Source organism: Tenrec ecaudatus, chromosome 6, assembly GCF_050624435.1.
Source record: "Tenrec ecaudatus isolate mTenEca1 chromosome 6, mTenEca1.hap1, whole genome shotgun sequence".
In the NCBI taxonomy this organism is placed as follows: Eukaryota; Metazoa; Chordata; class Mammalia; order Afrosoricida; family Tenrecidae; genus Tenrec; species Tenrec ecaudatus.
In genome coordinates this window covers 16,286,567-16,309,703 of record NC_134535.1, presented here as the reverse complement: position 1 = coordinate 16,309,703, position 23,137 = coordinate 16,286,567, and positions in this window count along the sequence as shown.

The following is a 23,137-nucleotide window of genomic DNA, read 5'->3' as shown; positions in this document are numbered from 1 at the left end:
TGTCTTGGAAGATATACAGGCAGAGGATTCTAATAAGCAAGGATGGCGAGAGTTCATCTCACTTTGGATTTATTATCAGGAGGGACCAGTCTCTGGAGAAGGACATCATGGCTGGTAAAGTAGAGGGTCGGTGAAAATGAGTAAGACTCTCAGGAGATGGACTAACTTAATGGCTGCAACGGTGGGCTCAAACATAACACTTGGGAGGGTAGCATAGGACCAGGTAGTGTTTTGTCCTGCCGCACAAAGGGTTAATCTGAATTGGAACTGACTCAATGGCACCTGACAAGCACAGCAACCTTCAATCTACACAATCAGAGGTCCTGAGAACGAGCACCAGTGATTTGTGCTCGAACAAGTAGCCCAAGTGATTCTGTTGCTTGCTCAATTTCAGAACTGCTAGAGAAGGCAAAGCTGTTCTTGTTCAATTTCATGTTGTTGTTATTGTTAGGTGCCGTTTAGTCAGTTCCAACCCATAGCAACACTATGCACAATAGAACAAAACCCTGCCCAGTCCTGCACCAGAGTTTCAATTGTTTCTGTGCCTCAGTCCATCATTGCAGCCATCATGTCAATCCATCTTGTTGAAGGTCTTCCTGTCTTTTGCTGCCTCTTTACCTTACCAGGCATGATGTCCTTTCCCAGGGACTGGCCTCTCCTGACAATAAGCCCAAAGTTTGTAAGATAAGTCTCACCATCCTTACATTTAATGAGCCCTGTGTTCAGATTTCCCCCAAGATAGTTTTGTTTGTCCTTTTAGAAGTCCATCATACTTTCAGGATTCTTTCCAGCAACACAATTCAAAAGCATCAATTCTTCTTAGGGCTTCTTTATTCAATATGCAACTTCCACGTGCAGATGAGTCCACTGAAAATACCATAGCTTGGTTCAAGTGCACCTTAGCCCTCAAAGAAAGCCCTTGCTGCTCAATACACTGAAGAGGTCTTGGTCAGTAGATTTACCCAAAGCAACAATCTATTGATTTCTTGACTGCTTCCATGAACATTAACTATGGATTCAAGCAAGATGAAATGCTTTACAACTTCAATCTTTGTTGTTTCTTAGCTAGATGGCCGTCAGTTTATCGTCAAGCCTTTACGACCCCAGATGCTATATCTTTTGATAGCTGGGCACCATCAGCTTTCTTTACCACTTTTTGGTTATGTACCTGCTTTGTCCTCAGCAGTCAAGAACGGCTGTGGGGAAGAGACGAGCCAGCCAGGTGCAGTGTAGCAATGATGAAACATACAGTTTCCCTCTAGTTCTTGAATGCTTCCTCCCCCTGACCCCAATATCATGATTCCAATTCTACCTTACAAATCTGGCTGGACTGGAGGATGTTCACTGGTACAGATAGGAACTGGAAACACAAGGAATCCAGGACAGATGAATGCCTCAGGACCAGTGGTGAGAGTGGAAATACTGGGAGGGTGGAGAGAAGGTGAGGGAGAAAGAGGGACCAGATTAAAATGATCTACATATAACCTCCTCCCTGGGGAATGGAGAGTGGAGAAGTGGGTGAAGGGAGACGTCAGATGGTGTAAGATATGACAAAATAATAATAATTTATAAATTATCAAGGGTTCGTGGGGGAGGGGGAAGCGGGAAGGGAGGGAGGAAATGAGCTGATACCAACGGCTTAAGTAGAAAGCAAATGTTTTGAGAATGATGATGGCAATATCTGTACAAATATGCTTGACAAATTGGATGGATGTATGGATTGTGATAAGAGTTTTATGAGCCCCCAATAAAATGATTTAAAAAACAACAACAAAAGAACACTTTAATCTTTTCTCTGTTTATGATGATATTAGCTATTGGGCCAGTTTTGAGGAGTTTGGTTTGCTTAGCATTGAGTTGTAATCCACGCTGAAGGCTGCAATCCTGGATTTTCATCAGCAGTGCTTCAAGTGTTTCTCACACTCAGAGGCAAGGGTGAGTTATCTGCATATACAAGGCTGTTAATATGTCTTTCTGAAATCCTGCCACTATATTCTTCTCCATAGAATCCCGCTTCTCTGATGGATTATATGTTTAGCATAAAGTTGAATAAGTATGGTTAGAAGATACAACCCTGTGGCAGACTTTTCCCAGTTTTTAAGCCATTCAGTATTCCCTTATTTCTTATGTTCGCAAAACTACTTCCTGATCCATGCACAAGTTCCACATGAGCACAATGCGATGTTCTGGAATTCACATTCTTCTCAGGGTTAGCCAGAGTTTGTTATGATCCTCACAGTCGAATGCCTTGGCACCATCAACAAAACACAAGTAAACATCTCTCTGGTTTAAGCCAAGATCCATCTCACATTAGCAATGATATCCTTCTGACCTGAACTTCTGGCAGCTCCCTATCAATGCACACCTGCAACTGTTGTTGGATGAGCTTTAGACACATTTTATCTGCATGTGATATAGTGATACTGTTCTGTAATTTGAGCAATCTGTTGGGTCACCTACTTGGAAATAGGGACATGTAATATCAGTGATATTTTTCTATAATTTGAGCATCTTGCTGGGTCACTCTTCTTTAGAATGGATACAAATATAGATCCCTTCCAGTCCAATAGCCAAGTAGCTGTCTTGCAAAATTTCCTGGCATAGATGAACACTCTATTATCACCCTGGCCCTGGGATAGGAATGGCCTTGATATAAGACAGAATGCATTGTGGAATAGACCACTGCAGTTGTAGTTAAGGTTAACATGCGACATCTTGCTATTTTATTTTGCTTTTTAGCCAATGCATGTTTGTCATAGTTTTACTACTGTCATTTTCTTTTCAGTAGAGGGTTTTCTGCTTTATTCTGCCATTCTTGTTGGGGTGTTTGCCTGATTTCTCTGTGTGTGTTTTCCTGTATATGAAGTCCAGGAAAGATAAGTCTATAGACACAGCACCTGCGTTAATAGTTTCCTCGAGGCATGGCAGGGGAGCTTGGCAGGAAATGGGGAGCTGGCAATCACGAGTAGAAGGAAGAAGAAATATCCTGAAATTGTTGGTTGCAATGATTAGACAATCTCTGAATATGACTGGAATACTGAAAGGTACGATATATGAGTGCTACATCTCTAAAACTATTTAAAAACTAGAGTAAGTTATAAATTAAATGAAGTCATTGATACAACAATAAGCTCAAGCAGCCATGATTGTGAGGATGGTATAGGACTGGGAGGTATTTCATTCTGTTATACATAGGGTTGCTTTGAGTCAGAACTGACTCACCAGCACCTGATAACTATAATGAGGTTCTTACTACTGCTCCAGTGTCTTCTAATCTGGAATAATTTTTCAGTCCTTGTCTCTCATGACTTTGAACAGTACAGGCCAATTGCTTGTAGATTATCTCTCAGTTTGTATGATATTTTCTGGTGATTGGATTCAGATTATACTTTTTCTTTGGGGGGGGGCAGGGTTGCCATAGGAGGGATGCCATGTCTTCCCCTCAGTGAGTAATAACGGGAGGCAAATGATGATGGTTTGCCCCATTATGAAGGGGCCCTGTTTCTTACTGGTCCAACCTTGTCTGCTTGCATTAACACAATATACAACAATAGCAGAGACACTCATAGTTCTGCAATTAGAGCTTTCAATGATCCCTAGAGGAGCCTTGATTGTTTGGTGTGTTACGCATTGGGTCGCTAACCACAAGGTCTATAGTTTGAAACCACTAGCCACTCCTCAGGGATGGGTGTTTGGAGGGGAAATGAGACTTTTTATTCCTTTAAAGATATAGTCTCAGAAACCCACAGGGGCAGTTCCGTTCTGTCCCGTGGGGTCACTAGGAGTCAGAATCCATTTGATGACACTGAGTTAAAGACTCCCAGAGAACACTGACTTTTCTCAGACAATACTTCCACTCCATCACATAGCTTAAAGTTTGCTGGCTTAAAAGAAACAGTGTCTTCTAATACGAGATACTTACATTGCAAGTCTTAAGAGATTTCCACTTTTGTTCTGCCAACTTGATAAGGAGATTTCAAAAATCAAAAGAGACAGTAGATGAGAGAGCTCATGATGAACTGTGAGGTTTGATGGACACATGAGGACTCTGAGGAGGGATGGGAATTTGGGGGTGGATTAAGCGAGAAACCCTAGAACTGCCCGGGGGTGGGGGGGTATCTATCTTTACTCTGTTCTTCAAGTTCATTGCTTATCCTTCCCTCTGCCCAGGATCCTGGAACAGTCCTCAGAACTCTCCCAAGAAGCTTTCTCAGTTTGTCCTTGCTTCATCGCCACCCACCCTGGGAGCTTGACTGAGTCAGCAAGTTTTTCCACCTTGCTATTTGCACCCGTGTCCAGGTTATTAATATATATACATGCACTGAAGGCTGCTGGCCTCCAAGTGCCGGAGGGCATGAAAATATTAACTTCTGTTCATGCAGAGAATTTGCTATTAACTCTGGGGCTTCATTTTTAAAAAAATTCACTCACAGAAACCTGACAAGACTTCTCTAGCATTTTCCAGCTTATCAGCCTGGTTCAAATATCCTATAGGTTATTTTACCTTTTCTCGCCCTATCTTCAGAGAATAGTTCTTACTAGATTCTCCCTGATTAAGAACAAAAGATGCTCGTGGTAGAAAATTCGGAATGATTGGTTAAGTGGAAAGAAGGAGAGAGTTTCTCAAAAACTCAACTTCCAGAAACATCTTGACTGCTTTGTACATAGATTGTAATCTCTCTTTTGGCCACATTTTAGGGCTAGAATATTCAGGACTGTGTTTCCTCAGCATCGCCTGCTGCTTCTTTCCTGGAAGCCCTCAAATCCCAGGATGCTCAAGTCCCTTCTAAAAATGGCGTGGTTTCTGCACATAACCTACGCACATTCTCCTGTTTACTTGAAACCATCTCTAGATTGCATAGATGGTTTCAATGTGAACAGCACTCTAGTCTCTCTTAGCATTTGAGGGACTGCTTTGGCTACTTAATTGCTTCTCCCCCTCCTCCAAATATTTTCCATGCTCAGCTGTAGAACCCAGGGATCTGCAAGGCCATCTTTATATATTTAAGTCTGTCGATTCTTCAAGGTCCCATTCAATTCCCTGTAAGCCCCATGCACATGGAGCATAAACACTTCCTGCCTGAACTTGATGATTAAAAAGGACCCTACATGCCACGTGGGTGGGCTGATGTGTGCCACTACCTTGTGCAGTGTTCACTGGACCGTTGCAGACTCTCCATCCATTTCTCCAGCTGTGGAAGTGAAGCCTCTGCTGTTGCTTTTCTCCTCGCTCCCCTGGGTTTTCTTCCCAATTCTCTTTTGTCCCTGCTCAGAGGCCTGGGGTCGGGTGCTGATCAGACTAGAGGGACTATCACCAGCGTGCAACCTGAAAAGGGGGGCAAGTGCTTGATTCTTACACATGTCCACTCTCTCCCAGTGATGGCTTCAGTGCCCGGACCAGGGAGGGAGAGGGCCCTCTCTTGCCCCTATGGGGGAGGAGGGGAAATGTCACTCAGTGCACAAGCATAGAATTCCTGTGTGGTATAACTGGTTACATACTTGACTGCTGACATAAAGAACAGAGGTTTGAATCCACCCAGAAGTGCATTTCAGATCTACTCCATATATATACATATACATATCTACATACACACACATAGATGTGTGTACACACACACACCAGCCATCGGATATCCTCAGGTTCACAGTTCTACTCTGACATGGAATCACCGTGAGTCTGAATCAACTCCAGGATGATTGGTGTGGTCGTGGTACAACTAGACCTCTGAGGACTCGGCTGGCTTTCTGCACTTGCGTCTCTCTGCCAGTTGTCTGCCTACACAGAATGGGGCTTTGCGGGGGCTCAGCGGCCTCAGGTCCCTTTGGAACATCGGCCTCTCTGTGCTGTCAATTTGGACCATAGTGACCCTATAGGATGGAGTAGAACTGCTCCATAGGGTTTCTTAGGCTGTCCTATTTATAGGAGCACCTTACCAGGTCTTTTGTCTCGTGGGGTGGCTGATGGGTTTGAAAAACCGATTTTTCTCTTAGCATCTAAATGCTTCACAATTGCACCACCAGGGTTCCTCAGAATGTGGGCCACCACTGACCATGTTGCCACTGACTCTGAAGCTTAGCTAATTCTGGGTCAACAGGACATAATGTCTCTTTTCACGTGACGCTTCTGTTGCTTTTAAGGAAAAGGGCTCTGGTGATTTTAACCTAATTAGGCATTATGTAAGTTGATCAGAAAGTGGATGCACAAGAAAATAGAGCAGGTTTTAAAATTTAATAAAGGAACTTAAATTAATTGGAAACAAACCTGGAAAGTCCAGCTCCAAAATTTGCTGTTCATTTAGGTTCATGTGAGATTACAGGAAGCCATCGGAAAACAATAGTGAAAATGAAGGATAGCACTTGACTCAGCTGGCTTCGTGTCTGTTTCTAAATTCTCATCCTCTTTTAAAGCATTTGAAGCTGCACACATATTGAAATGCTCAGCAGTTTTACTGAAGAAGGCTGGGCTAGCCAATGGTTTGGCCATACTCAATGGTAGGTGCTGGCCTCTTGTCTTGCTAAAGGCAAACATGTCTGCGTTAATGTGCTTTTAGTTGAGGTAAAATCATGATGGCATGAGCATTTCATTCTAAAGGATTTCTTAGTCTTCTTCTATTTTAAAATCCATCTTTGTAACTAGCTAGCTGCCCAGCTGCCCAAAATGCCAGTTGTCTGTCTCCAGGCACCCTGGCACAATAGCCTCCCAGCTGGTAGCGATGATTCCCTGCACTGTCCTGCCTTTTGCACATAGCCCTCTTCTTCCATAGTGATGGTCCTTCTGCATCTCAGGGATCTCTCTGATTTGCAGAGACAACTGTGAGTCCTGGTGTTTCTCTGCTGCATCTGTCTCTGTTGCTGGGTCAGGGGAGATGGAACGCATGAAGGTGCAGAAGGATGGAGGAAGGTCTTGTGAAACCTCAGCCCTGGACTTGTTCTTGATGTTTTTTCCTCCTGCTTTCTTCAACAGCCTGGAGTACTTAAAAAAAAAAAAGTCAGGTATCTTGTCCTGTCAGGCTTAATAATATGTCAAGCTTCCCACTCCAGATACATATAAGATTCTGCTTTTCAGACTAATAAAATATTCCAATATGATAAGAGTCCCTATGTCTCTTGCGTACTCTGCATAGACTCTTTCTGTTAATATAGTGGAAGGTATTTGCCAAATCATGACTTGGCAGTCATTCAATTTTTATCTCCTTACCCAAAGGAACAGGGGGGTGGACCATCTCTATCTATCTATCTATCTATCTATCTATCTATCTATCTATCTATCTATCTATCTATCTATCATCTATCTTTATCCCCCTCTATTCAGTTCCCACAAAACGATGCGGCTGGCACATGAATAAGTCCCTGCTAAGTAGATGCTGTTGTTATCAGATGAGCCCTGGTGGCATCATGGTTACATGCTGGGTTGAGAGCCACAAGGTCTGCAGTTTGAAACCACCAGCTGTTTCATGGACTGGGGATGCGGCTTTTGAACTCTGCAAAGAGTTAAAGTCTTGGGAACTCACGGGGAGAGTTGTAGCCCGCCCTACAGGCTCACAGCAGTGGTGGCATTGACTTGATGGCAGGGATTGTTTACTTGTTCTCGGTTGTCATTAATGGTAACACTAACTAGCTGATAATTTGGTCCAGTCTGTTATCAGGGGCTCGGGTTCTGGTTCGCTGGCCAATGTCAGTTCCTAGTCTTCCTGCTCTTGAATCATCTTTTTCCTGTCCCAGGCTCTGACTCCAGGTCTGCTCTGATCTCCTTGAATTCCTGCATCTCCTGGCCTTGGATCTTCCTAGAGAATTCAATTCCACAGTTCTGAGGACATGAAAACTGTCTACCTCGTTCCTCCACTCCTTGACTTTCCAAGGCGACTAGAAGTTTCTGGAAACAGAAAAAGCTGAGCTTTCTAAACCTCCCAAAATGCAAATGGCAACCCATCCATCATCTCTGACAGGCATTGACAGCAGTGTCCACCTGGCCTGGGTGTCAGGCAGTGTTGAATGGAGTGGTTGTGCCTCTCCCATCAGAAGTCGGAAGCCACTCTTCCCATCACTCTGGCTGCTTCCTCAGCAGCTCAGAGCTCCTAGCGCCAGGTTCAGGGAGAAGTCAGGATTTCCCTCTAGTCTGCTGGTCCCTGTGTGCTTTTCACATTTGCTTCCTTTGTCAGGAGCTTTGCGGGGTTCAAAGATCAGAGATGCGGTTTGCTTCAGGTTTTGGAAGCATCCATTGCCAGGACTAGCTTTAACTAGGCTTTTGGTAGTCAGGGGCCTTTTCAATTCGTGAGAGGATGATGTATCAGGTGCTAAATTCCCCTAAGCTCTAAAGATATAAAGAAGAGCGATCCACTTGAACAAATGCAATGCAAAAGAATTAATGCAGCTCACAAATCCCTGTATGTTCTAGATCCTGGCTACTATTCCATCTCTCAACTCCCCATGGCCCCCTGCACATTTCCCATTGCATCCCGTGTCAGCAGTACGGAATGCCTTGCCGATCCCAGGATAAACCTCACTGTTTCTGGGCCCAGCATCTTCCTAGATCACTGTTTCCCTTTGTCCTCTCAGCCCACCCCTGGTCTCCTTGGCCTAAAACTGCTGCTAATCCTTCACATCGCACTTCAGAGGCTTACCTTTGTTCATAAATCCTTCTATCTGACTGCCTGGTGCCCTGTACTTTATCCAAAGCACTGCCCACAGTCTCACAGAATCCCTAATGATCTTGACACTTAATGGACTCTCCCAATAAACCATTTCCATGAAATTAAGAACCTTGTTTATTGTTAGACATTCCCTCGCACGCAGTAGCCAACCATTAGCTGCCTTCTTGTCAAGTTTATGGACTCAAAGCGGCCCAATGAGACATCAGAGTGAAGCTGTGCTCCACGGGGGTTCAGGGCTTGGCTTTTCAACCGACCGACCGCATATTGCCTGGCCTTCTGAGGTGCCTCTGCATGAACTCAAAACCACTTTCTGATTAGCATCTGGGTCTTTAACCATTGCACCACCCGGGGGGGGGCTTCAGTGCACTTAGTAGGAGTGCAATAAACAAATCGACCACACACCTGTTGCTGAGGACAATGAGAAACTACAACTAAATTCCTACCTGGCTCAGGCTGCCCACCTCCGCTGTGATCCAGCACACTACCTAGAATCGCCAGTGCTCCAGGCCTGGGTCCAGTGTCAATCTGCGCCCAGCACAGACTCTCCACATCAGGTGCAGGGCACCTTTCAGCTTTCGCCCAGCTGTTCCTCCAAGGAGAGGCAGCGACCGCAAGGCTGCGGCTTCTCCCAAGAAAGAGATCCAAAGCCAGGGGCTCAGAGGCTTACCAGTGACCGTGGCACAGGTTTAGCACAATGAGAGGAGAGGGAGAAACAGACCTCATCGCTACAAGGGTATTAAGGCTTCTAGACAGAAAACTGTTAGGGAATGAAGAAATCTAATCAGCCTGGTGCACTAAGAGGGAATCGGGAAATTCCCGAGTGTGGAGGAAAGCCGGGATCTCCTGCGGGAGATCCTCATTAAAGCTAGGCCGATTAGAGTCCCTCTGTAAAAGGAACGTGAAAGGCCGAGAAGCATCTGCTGGGGCTTCATGAAGGGCCTGCTCAAGGATGCAGGCGTGGGAACCAGGCAGCCTCCAAGAGGCACCGCGGGCTCTGTTTCTTATAGGGCCATGGTTTTAAGATCATCTGGGCCAGGAAGGGAAAGAGAGGTGACCAGGTTGTGGCGGCCCTGAAAGGGTAAGGGACAGGCTCACAGGATGGACAAGAAGGCCTGAAGGACTCCACCAATTTGCTTCTGGTTGCCTGGTAACTAGGAGCTGGGATGGAGAGTTGCCTGGTAACTAGGAGCTGGGATGGAGCTGGGGTGGAGGGGGCATGCTTGGCACCAATTCACATGGCCTGCAGGCTTACAAGGTTTCCAGGGATTGGGCATCTTGTGATGAGCCCCAAACTCTCGACCATCCCAATTCCAACTCACAGCACCCTTACAGGACACCATAGAATGGTGCCCGTGGGTGGTCATTTATGGGATCACAAAAGCCTCATCTTTTTTTGGTGGAGTGGCTGCTGGTTTTGAACTGCTGACTTTCTGGTTAACAGCCCAACCATGGTAGTCCACTACACCACCAGAGCTCCTTTGCAGACTCCCCTGGTCTCTCTGAATCTCTTCAGCTCCGTGCGAGGATCCTGGTGGTGCAGAGGTTCAGTGCTCAGCTGCTCCCTGGAAGGGCAGCAGTTTTGCCCATAGGCCTCTGCAAGAGAAAGAAATGGCAGTCACTGGGTTGCTACTCAATCAGTGGTCTTGGCGCCCAATTCCAAAATGTTTATTTCACTGTGAAGCTTTGGTCCTCACGTAATAAAACAGGCAGCGCAATGGGTGGGATCCCTTTGGAGAGTCCAGACCCATATCTTGTCCAGTGAATCCTTCCTAATGTCTAGGAAGCCTCAAGATGATGGATCGGACCTAACTGAAGTAGGTGGGCAGCCTGAGCCTGGGAACAGGTAGCTGTCAGACACACCTTTGCTGGGACCACAGAAGGCTGTGAACCTGGTTTCCTTCTGCCTGCGCATTAACTGACTCTACTTCTATTTGCCTTTTGACTTACCCTTGATACTCTTGCTCATAAGACACTTCGGTCTAACTAGAGCAAGGGTTCAGATAGCTTAACTATCTTGGAATGGCCAAACTAGAAGAGAACTCAGAGGTCATCCAGCCTAAGCTCCCACAAACGCAGGCACATAAAAAAGTTACGAACAAATAAACAAGCAAAACCAAAAAACTAGATACGATTAAACAATAACTTTAGTAAACAGAGTATGCTCCAAGTGTACAGAAGACGCATGCTCTGGATATGCAGAGAAGGAAGCTTCTAGAATGGATTTGGGGAAGCAGCAAGACTTGATTTTCTCTTTACTTCCATTTTTCAGATCCATTTTCACTTTCCTTGCCTTATGTATGACTTAGATTATGTGTGTTCTGTGCGATTTCATTTATCTAGAATCCACTACATGCAAACTGTGAATTCATTCTTGTTTGCAATGGACTGAAAGTTCAGTAGTGGAAAAGTCAAATGTAAACATGACTAGCACACAAGACACAAACAAACAAAACATGGAGAAATTTAGAAAAGGAACCAGGTTGAGACCAACCTCATACAAGGTCTCATGCGTATTGTTCATTTAAATGCTACAAAGAACCTTAGATCATTTTAAAAAACGTTTTACTCACATTTACATTTTTTACTTCACCATCATTCCTTGAATTTCATGGCCTCTTTCATTTCCTAAAATGAAACTTTTTATGGTGAATTGGGTGATGGCTTATAAAAAGAGACCATACTTCCATTCAAATGTGCACATTGATAGATCCTTTTATTAAATTGGAAACTGAGGCTTAGGAAATGGAAGTTCTAAATAGTAGAACTTAAATTAAATGACATATTTATCATTTAACCCATCAAATGAGACTTTATTTTTTAATTTTAATGTGTATCATTTTATTGGAGGCTCTTACAGATATAATAACTCATAAATCAATCACATCAAGCAAACTTGTACAGATGCTGCCATCTCATTTTCAAAACATTTTCTTTCTACTTGGGGTCCCTTAATATCAGCTCTGCTTTATTCCTTCCCTCCCCCACCCTACCATCCTCATCGCCCCTTAAGAAATTATGTATTATTATCATTTTTCCATATCTTACACAGTCCAAATGTATCCCTTCACTCACAGTTCTGTTATTCATCTCCCCCGAGGGGGGTTATACATCCATCTTTGCTTTTAGTTCCCCCTTCTCCCCCTTCCCCTCCTCTCATCCCATACCCTCATGGACTCATTACTCAAATTATTGTTTCTGAGGGGTTTATCTATCCTGGATTCTATGTGTTGAAAACTATCTGTACCAATGTACACACGCTGTTCCAGCAGGATTTGTGAGGTTGCACTGGGGCCAAGATAGTGGGGTTGAGGTGGAGAGGAAGCATTAAGGGCTCAAGTAGAAGGCAAATGTTTTGAGAATGATGATGGCAACAAATGTACATATGTTCTTGACACCATGGATTATGTATGGATTGTAATAAGAATTGTATGAGCCCCCAATAAAATGATTTTTAAAAAAAGAACTAGAGTCATGTGTGTTTTGTTGGTGCTACCCTGCACCCTGGATGAGTCACCTCTTCTGTGCGTGTGTCCCTTCTGTAAGGGAGTTTCCAATTAGCAGCAGATAAGCTTTCTCTCCTTCACAATGATATGGTTGTTTGTTTTTGATCTTGTAATACCTGATCCCGTGGACACCTCATGATCACACAGGCTGGTGTGCTTCTTCCACGAGGACTTTGTTGCTTCCCTACTAGATGGCCACTTGTTTAACCTCAAGTCTTTAAGACTCTGGATTCTACATCTTTTAATAGGCAGGCACCATCAGCTTTCTTCACCACATTTGCTTATGCACCCATTTTGTCTTCAGTGATCATGTAAGGAAGGTGAGTGTCACATAGTGTGAGGCTTTATTTTTACCATATTTTCTATTTTCACAATATGTATTTGGTTCTTCAAATTGGCTGGTAATTATTTCGTACTGTTATTATATCATTGACACTTTCTTCCTTTATTGCTTTGAATATGATAAACATACTTAAATTGAAAGCCCATTCCCAACTGCCTTGGCTCTAAACTTGTTAAAATACTGGATAAGTATTAAAATACTGGATAACACGTTGTAGGCTACAAAGGCAGTGAAATGTCTTTGATACTGAACTCTCATGCCTAACGAACATCCCAATATCCCTATGTATCGCTAAGAGTCAGAGCCCACTCAGTGATAATGCATTTTGTTCTTTTTTTTACCTACCTAGAGTAAAAATTATACCTACTTTTTGTCATTCTTCAAACTCACAAGTAAGACAATTTATTTGCTTTAAACATGCCAAGATCATGTAGATATGCCCATGTATTTTTTCTTTACCACCCTTCCATGATCATCACGGCTTTCTTTTTCTTTATGAAAATTTTCATTGTGCATTGAGTGACAGTTTAGGAAACAGGTCAATATTCCTTTCAAGTGTGCACACACATCTTGTTTCATGCCATTGATTGCAATCCCCATAACGTAATATCACTTAACCCATTCCGTTCCTGTGTTTCTCATTCCTATCTCTCTTTCTTTCCTGACCTTTCTGAACATTGTCCTCAGGTAAATTATTCTAAGATGTGCATCTCCACAGGGTTATTTTTATAAGGCTATACCTTTTATATTGTTGTCAGGTGTGATCACTTCGGTTCTAGCTCATAGTGATCCTATATACGGCAGAACAAAGCATTTCCTGATCTGGACAATTGTTGTTACGTTTGAGTCCATGGTTGCAATCACTGTCACTCTATCTCATTGAGGACCTTCCTCTTTTTCACTGCCCCTCCGCTTTACCAAGCACCATGTCTCTCTCTATGGACTGATCTCTTCTCATAGCATGTCCAAAGTACATGAAAAAGAGTCTCGCCATTCTCTCTTTCAAGAAGCATTCTGGTTTTACTTCTTCCAAGACAGACCTGTTTGTTTCTCTGGCAGTCCATGGTATTTTCAGTATTCTTCACAAGCATCATCATTCAACTGCATCAATTATTCTGTGGTATTATTTATTTAATATCCAATTTTCACATGCATCTGAGGTGACTGAAAATACCATGACTTTGGGTTTGATGTATCTTAGTCCACAAAGCTCCATGCTTGTTCTTCAACACAGTAAAGAGTTCTTTTGCAATATATTTGCCCAATGGAATACTTGCCTTGATTTCTTGACTTGTTCTTCCCTTAGCATTGAACTGTGGATCCATGAAAGATAAAATCTTTTGGCTTCAGGATTTTTCTCTATTTATTAGAATGCCGCTTATAGGTCTAATTGTGGGGATTTTGGTTTTCTTTACATTGATTTATCATCTGTATTGAAGGCTGAAATCCTTGATCTTCATCAGGATATTCATTCTCTCTTTGAGCAAGCTAAGGTTATGTCATCTGTCATATGCCTCTAATCCTGATGCAGTGTTTTTCTTCATATCGTCTAGCTTCTTGGATTATATGCTTAGCCTATATATTGAATAAGTATGGTGATAAGATATAATAATACAGTAAACATATAAAGAAGATTAAGAGAATACACAGAGTCACTGTACCCAAAAGGATCAGTCTACATTCAACCATATTAGGTAGGATGCCACCAAGAGCCAATGATACTGAAGGAAGACATTTAAGCTTCTCTGAAGGTATTAGCCAAAAAAAAAAAAAAGCCTCAGGAATTGACAGAATATCAATTGGAATATTTCATCATACTGATGAAGCATTGAAAGCACTCTATGATGAAAAATGTGGAAGAGTGCTACCTGGTCAACTGATGGGTAGTGATCTATATTTGTACTCATTATGAAGAACAGTGATCACACAGAGTGTGTAAATTATCAGACAACATAAACAATATCACATGCCAGTAAAATTTTGCTGATGATTGTTGTGTTAGTACATTGGCAGGGAGGTTTCAGAAATTCCAGCCAGATTCAGAAAACATTGCTGACATCAAATAAATCTTGTCTGAAAGCAGAGAATGCCAGAAAGATGTTTGGTTGTGTTTTATTGATTTCGAAAAGGTATTCAACTGTGAAGACCATAACAAGTTATGGATATCCTTGAGAAGAATAACAATTCCAGAATACTTAATCATGCTCATGTGGAACCTGTACATAGATTAAGAAGCAGTTGGATGAACAGAACAAGCACATATTGCTTGTTTAAAATCAAGGCAGGTGTACATCAGGGTTGTATCCTCTCACCACACTTATTCAGCCTGTATGCTGAGCAAATAATCAGAGAAGCTAGACAACTTGCAGATGAATTTAGAGTCAGGATTTTAGAAAGGCTTACTAACAACCGATGATATTCAGATGACACAACTCACTTGCTGAAGGTGGGGAGGACTTGAAGTACTTGCTGAAGAAGAACAAAGAGTGAAGCCTTTGTTATGGTCATCATCCCCTTGAAGCAATCTGTGGATTGGATATGATTTCCATTGGCTAATTTTCAGATACAGTTCACTAGGTTTTCCTTTCTAGTCCATCTTAATCTGGAAGCTCCACTGAAACATGTTCAGCATCAAGACAACATGCAAGCTTCCACTGACAGGTAGGTGGTTCCTGTGCATGATATGGATTAACTTGGACTCAAACATAGATCTCTCACAGGGAAGTCAAGAATTCTATCATTGTACCACCAGTGCCTCATGCAACATTTATTCAGAGAATCAAGATTGTTCCCCACGGTTGCAGAAGTATAGACCTAAGAAAAATAATTGCTATTGAATTTATTCTGATTAATGGGTTATCTGTATGATACAAAGCAAGCCTCTTCCGGGGAGTTTCTGTAGCTGCAATCTCTACTGAAGCAGCTCATCATGGCATTTCTGGATAGATTTGACTTGTCAACCTTTCTGTTAGTCATCTGAAGAAGAATTTGGCATCGGGATTGGAGAAAGACTTGCTAACATCATTCAATATGCTAGTGATGCAACCCTGCTTGCTGAAAGTGAGGAGGACTCGAGACACTTGTTGATGATGATGAAGGATTGCAGCCTTCAGTAGAGATTACAACCGAAAATAAATAAAATCAAAATCCTCACAATTGGACCGATAAACAACATCATGATAAATGGAGAAAAGATTGGAATTTAATCTTGCTTGGATTAATGATCATGGAAGCAATCGTCAAAAGATCAGATGACACATTGCATTTGGTAAATTTGCTGCACAAGACCTCTTTAAAGTGCTGAAAATCAAAGATGTAACTTTGAGGACTTAGGTGTGCCTGACCCAAGCCATGGTATTTTCAATTGCCTCATATGCGTGTATAAATTGAATATTGAATACGGATGGTCTAAGAAGAATAGATTAATTTGAATTATAGTGCTAGTGAAGGATATTGAAATATCATGGAATGTAAAAAAACAAACAGGTCTGTCTTTAAAGAAGTACAGCCAGAATGCTCTTTAGAGCCAAAGTTCTTCTCACATACTTTGGACATGTTGTCAGGAGAGAAGTTCGTAATACTTGGCATAGAAGAAGGGCAGTGAAGAAGCGAAAGGTCTTGGACAAGATGGATTAACACAGTGGCTGCAACCATGGGCTCAAACATAACAAGAATTAGAAGGGTGGAGCAGGAACAGACAAAGTTTCATTCTGTTGTACATAGGGTCACTGTGAGTCGGAACTGACTCAATGGCACCTGACAACAAGAGCATGTTAGTGGTCCAGCTCAAACCATTTGTGCCACCAAAGTACTTCTAGGATACACTTATTAGTAAGTGCTAATTGGCCCCCACATTTTGATTAGAGAGTGCAAAATCTCAGTAGCTCAGTTATGTTCCTTTTTGTCTTCCTTGAAGATCAGTGCAGAGCTTATGTATTATTGAAAATTATTGAGTTCTTGCCAATGAAGCAGGAAGCAGGATTTGAACATTTTTCTTTTTTTCCTAATAAATTATTTGCTACGCTCATTTGCTTATGGTTCACTAGAAAAGCGTCGGTACAATGTTGTTGTTAGGTTCCACTGAGGGTCAATTTGGACTCATAATGAAACTGTGCAACAATAGGAGCGACCACTTGATCCTGTGCCATCCTCACAATTGTTATATCACCATGTCCGTCCATCTCCTTGATGGTTTTCCTCTTTTTAATTTTTCTGACCTTTTACTTTACCAGGCAAGGCATCCTTTTCCAGGGAGATAGCATGTAATGCTGTCCTGTGGAATTCACCAATTCGCCTGGAAGTAAAAAGAATCTAGCGACTTGGTTATCACCCTGAATCCTATACATGAAACTTAAACCAAGCCTTTGAGCCAATTCTTCCTGGTTCAGTAATGATCGATGGGATGAAGCCAGAACCGACATGAATTTATAAAATGTGCGTGGGTGAATCCAAAAGATAACCAGAATATGAAAAAATATAGGTCAGCACCCTGCTTGATACTTCATATTCCTCTTAGAAAACAAAGGCACCATGTACACTACATAGCAACCAAATTTCTTGATTGGCAGTACCCAAAACAATGATGCCCGGCTCAAAGATGGTGGCTGACTGAGCTTCTTAGAATGTGTCACTTTTTACAGTTATGGCAATAATCTAATATCTTCCTTAGGCTCTGGAAAGGACTCATCTATACCTCTTCTGAGTCTTCCACCTGTAAGTTTTCCGACTCAACTTGTCATTCTGCTTCCTCCAAAATTAACAAACACAGTGTCTGTTCTGATGTTGCTTTGTTGGTCAGGGCCAAACTGGTTCAAACCAGTTCAAAGCTCTGGTTCAAACCCAGACATGACTAAGCAGAAGGCATGCAGGCAGGAAATTATCTCCGTTGAGTGACAGCAGGCAACCATTGGGCAATGCTCCATGCCAGAGACTTAATTAATTATCTGGAAGAGAGATTCAAGAATGCAAAGGGAAACTTGCAGGTGTGGTCCTTCAAGAATGAAGGCAAATCCACAGAGCAGGAAAAGAACGGGAAGGGCTGGCACCATGGGGGAAAGTCTGAGGCCACTGCCTCTACCTGGTGTGGCCAGTGTGTGACCCGAATGGATGAGTATTCAAGCCAATGGAGTCTTAATTAATTCTTAACTACCAGTTGGTCTCAGTTCTTCTGATGAGTTCCATATGATACCCTCCACCTTGTTTCTTCAGTCCCTGTATCATTCATACCCAAAGCAGCATCACCTAGGATTGAAATGGAACTTACCCAGCTTCAGAAGACCTAGGATGGTGCAAACGAGTAAGTGATCAGCTACCAACTTAAAGGTTGGTGGTTTGAATCCACTCAAAGGTGTCTCAGGAGCAAAAGACCTGATGTTCTCCCCAAAGATCATAATTTATTGAAAACCCTTGAAGTACACTTTGACTCTGGAACGCAGTGGTCACCGTGATTTGGAATACATTCGACAGCAAGGGGTTTGGATCAGACAGCCTGAGTTTAAGTTGTGAACCTGTCACTTTTCAGGAGCATGGCTTTTGCTACATCTCTGATTTACTTATCTGTACAACAGTGGCCATTGGAATCGGTGAGAGAAAAGTAAAGCAAGCGAGGGGCCAAGGGTGCCAACTTTAAGAAGGCACTCACTTTCAGGATTGTGTCAGGGCTAGGGCATTGCCAACATGATCTTGAGACTGAGGACCACCTTAATGTCTGTTCTTTAGACGATTCACTTGTGTCCTCCTGGCTCAGCCCCGGTGAATTAGGGTTGAGTGGAGACTGCAATAAAAATGATCCAGTGAAACCACTGGGCAGAATGATCCAGGGGGACAGAACCATCAATAATCCTTTCTAATCCTCTCATCCCAACCTCAGCAATGTGATGGTCTCTTCAGGCAGAGGGAAGGGGAGTCGGGAATTTGTTAGAAATTCAGAGCTGTTTGATGAGAAAGGATCTTATTAGAGAGATTACCATTCTTCAGAAACCAAAGATGCAAACAGGCTAAATTATGTGGACTCTCCGGGTAGCTGGCATTTGTGAACATTGGCAGGGAAGGGGGTTTCAAAAAGTTCACGGAGAAAGTGATTTTATAGTGAAATAGGAAATTCTATCAGAGTTTAAAAATAATCGTACCCCAAGGGAAATGCAGTTTGCTCTTACTGAATTGCCTTTCTCCTCCCTCTTTTTTCTTGGAAGAGGCCACCTCCCACACAGAAGCCAAAGATGATGGATGCTCACTTTCCACGCTCCTTTGAAGCTGCTGCCAGAGCAGCCTATTTAAGTCAATGGGACTAGAGAGGACGTTTGGGGGAGTTTCTGGAAAGTTGAAAACACAGTGCCACGAAGTTGATAAGAGGCCCTTCCCTATGCTTGTTAAGCATCCTATCTGCTAATAGCAGGTTGTTTTACTCTGAAAAGTTGGAGTAATAGAATTTGGGTGGAAAGCTAATTTAGAAAACAACCCCAGTTGAGGGGAGAGGAGACTGAGGATGCTCTTGGGAGCATTAGGTGGGGGGGGGGTCTTTAGGGTCATCTGCAGGTGGGCAGAATAGACCTGGGGCCTCTGGGGGTATCCTGGGAACCCAGGGTGGGTCCCGTAGAACTCTGGGACACTGAATCCTGGATCGTTGGGCACATGGCAGGCTCCAGAGGCTGCATTGGTGCAACTCCATCCGGGAACCCTACTGGATGAATTGGAGTCAAGCTCTACAAACTTGTATCTTGAGGACTTAAGCTGGAAAACACTTGGTGTCTGAGGAAGCAGGAGACAGTGGCACAGTGACGTGTGGTTTTCCATCTCCTTTGATGCCTTGGGCACTGTGCAATATTTTCCCTGTAAAGCCTTTTTAATAGGCAACGTAAGGATTGAATTTTTCCTTCAGTTGTTTTGCTTTGATATGTTCTGAGCGTGCTCTCACTTTCTAATTCTACGTCTTTCTACACTTCCTTGTAAAACTTCCCTGTGTTTTCTCAAGTTGCCCTTTGAAATTTTCCCTTCCGCTCTTTTATTTCCTTCCATCCCGTTGCTTTAGCTGCTCTCCATTGAAGGGCCAGCTTCAGCCTCTTCTGACAGTCGTCCTGATCTTTCTTTTCTATCTTTTCCAATGACCTTTTACTTTCTTCATGTGTGATGTTCTTGATGTCATCCCACAGCTCGTTGGGTTTTCTGTCTTCCGTGTTCGATGCGTCAGATCAGTTCTTGAGCTGTTCTCAGAATCCAGGGGGGATAGACTCAAGGCCTGATTTTGGCTCAGCTGCACTTACTTTAATTTTCTCCAACTTCAACCTGAAGTAATAGAAGAGCAATTGATCATGTATTCCTATTTGGCTACCGATATTGAGCCTTTCCCTCGTTACTTCGACAGATGTAGTTAGTTGGATTTCTGTGTATTCCATCTGGCAAATCAATGTGAGCAAACTCTATTTATGTTGTTCAAAAGGTATTTACAATGAAGAAGTCATTGGTCTTATGAAATTCTGTCCTGCGACCATATTTTCAAACTGTTCCTTCTTCATTTCTAACTTTTGCGTTAGAATTATAAATGTATTTTCATTGCCTGTTTGATCCATTCCAATCTGGTAGGAGTCTTCCATTTCTCTATCACCAGATATAGTGGTTGTGCACACATTTGGAGAACAGTTGTAATGACTGGGCTTCTTTGTAAGTGTATTGAGATGACTCTTTGTACTTCATGGTAGATCTTGAAATGTTCTATGTGAACATGACTGTGGCTCCATTTTTCTTGAATTTCTATTCCCGGCACAATAAGCCAGATGATTATCTAATTAAAAGTGGTTATTATCAATCCATGTCAGTTAACTAATGCCTTGACTATTGCTCTTTATGTGTTCCATTTCATGTTAAATGTCTCCCAATTTTCCTAGATTCATACTTCATAGTTCCATGAGCACATTATTACTTGATGTTTGTATCTGTTTCTTATCATTATGCATTATGTACCATCAGCAAGGTCCCCAAAGTTTTACTTCACCCATGTCATTATGATCGACTTTACTTTGAGAAAGCAGCTCTTCCTCACATGTGTTTTGAGTGCCTTTGAACCTGAGAGGTTCATCCTCTGGCTCGATGCCTGACAAAGTTCTGCTGCTATTGATAAACTTTTCAGCGGACATCAAACTCTTTCTTCATAGTCTGATCTTAGTCTGGAAGCTCTGCTGAAACCTCTTCACCTTGTGTGGATCCTACTGGTATTTGCACTACCGGGGACATAGCTTCGAGCACCACAGAAAATCACACAGAAACATACAAGCCAGTACAGTGATATAAAGTGACAAGCAAATCAGTTGGTTGTTGGGTGCAAGCAAGTTGGCTCCAACCCATGACGACCATATAGACGATAGAATGAAGCACTGCCTGGTCCTGTACTAATCTCACAATTGTTTTTATGTTTGAGCCCATTGTTGCAGCCATTTCGCAGAGGGTGTTCCTCTATTTTGAAGCCATTTTAAGACCATGCATAAATAAATGGCAGAGCTTTGCTTCAGTACAACTTTATTTTAGAAATTGGTGGTAGGTAGGCCAGGCTGCAGTTTGCTCATCACTTTGTTGTTGTTGTTCTGTGCCATTGAGTTGGTCTTGACTCATAACCCTGCTTTTACCCTACATCCTCTTTCATCTCAATCATCACCACTACCAGTCCTGAATGTTCATCATCTTCCTATCTATGCTAGATCTAATCTATCCAGTCAAACATCAAATATAGGTGTAATTATTCCCTTATTGATTTTACTGACTACGGACATGGAAGCTCAGAGAGAAAGAGTGAGCACCCCCCACCCTGCCCCCGTCAAGCGGGAGGTTCTTAAATGCTGGAGCTGAAATGACAGGCTAGATTTTTCTTCAAAGTGCTTGTTTTCCAAAGCATGGCACATCTGAGGAATCTGGCGACATACTGACTGTGTGCCTTCGTGCAAGTTATTTAACTTCTCTGAGTCTCTTTTTATTCCTCATGGGTAAAATAGAGACACTACCAGTGCTCGCTTCAGAGGGTATATTAAATTAATTAATACATTTATTACATAATACACTATATAAAATTATGTTTATTAAAAGGGGAAGGAGATATGTGAAGGGACACAGAACAATATTCTAGGCAGTTACAACAAAAGATCTTATCATTAAATCATGCAGCTCTTCTTGCCTATACATGATTTGGCTCCTCAGGGAGCACACTGCACTGTCTGTAGAGTTTCGGTTGACTTGACTGAAGGAAGGGGGCTGCCACTGGCTTCTAGGGGGTTGGAGCCAGGGATGCTGAGAACCATCTTACAATGCATAGGACAGCCCCCCACCAACAAGGAATGATGACATGTTAGCAGTTCTCAGACTGAGAGAGCTTACTGCAATGCTGTCCCAGAGGTAGAAGAGATGGGACATGGAGAGGTGCCATTTGCTCTTAGTCCAAGAGCTACAAAGTCCCATTCCTGAGATTTTTCTCTTCTTGCACATTGCTGGTGAAGTCAGGCATGGGCGTAGAGTGAGCACAGGTGGCAGCCCAGAGGATGAGAACTGCATATAGAAAAGCCTGACAGCTGAGTGCAAGCTCCAGGTCTGGAATCAAAACCCCCAAACCAAACTCACTGCCCTCCAGTTGATTCCAACTCCTAACGACCCAACAGGACAAGGTAGAATGATTCCTTTGGGTTTCCAAGACTATACTTCTTTAGGGGAGTAGAAAGCCTTGTCTTTCTCCCAAGGAGCGACTGGTAGTTTCCAACTGCTAATCTTACAGTTAACAGCCTAATCCATAACCACTATGCCATCAGGTCTGGGCCAGAGTGTCTCAATTCATATTATTTGGATGTCACTCAGTGTAGGGGAGGCACAGGAGCAAGTGAGGGGCTGGAAGGTGGTACTTGTTGAAAAGCTCTTGGTTGGTATAGGAAAACAGTGGGCAGCCAGACTGGTAAGGGAAGATGCCGTAATAAGTAAGGTGAGCACAACTTACTTCTGTTTACTTACTAATCTGGAGTGAACAATATCATATGGGTTGGGTGAAAAAAATCACAGGAACTTTTCACTATATTTCATAAGCAAGCACAGGCAAGCCCATACCTACCTTGCTTACAGAATACTGTTCCTGGAGTCATAGTTGTTACTGGTAGGCTCTGTTTTGTGGATTCTTATTCGCAGCGACTCTATGCACATCCGACTGTATGCACTCTACACTGCCTGGTCCTTCCACAGCCTCACGATTGGGGTTGGTGAACCCTCTGTGGTGAACCCTCTGTGGTAACTCCAGTCCATTAAGGGTCTTCCTCCTTATTTGTTGTTGTTGTTACTCACGCTCTACTTTACCAAACATGCTGTCCCTTTCCAGGCACTTGTCTCTCCTGATTACATGCATGAAGTTCATGAGGCAAAGTCTCACCAGCCTGTCTTCTTCCAAGACAGAGCTGTTTGTTCTTGCAGCAGTGCATTCAATATTCTCCCCAACAGCATGATTCAGGTGCATCAATTGCTCTGCGCTCTCCTTTGTTCCCTGTACAACTTGCATGTGTCTAGGAGGGGATTCAAAATACAATGGTTTGGGTCAGATGCACCGTATTCCTCAGTGACAGACCTCTTCTACAACACTTTAAAGAGGTCCTGTGCAGCAGATTTGGTCAATGCAATGCATCATT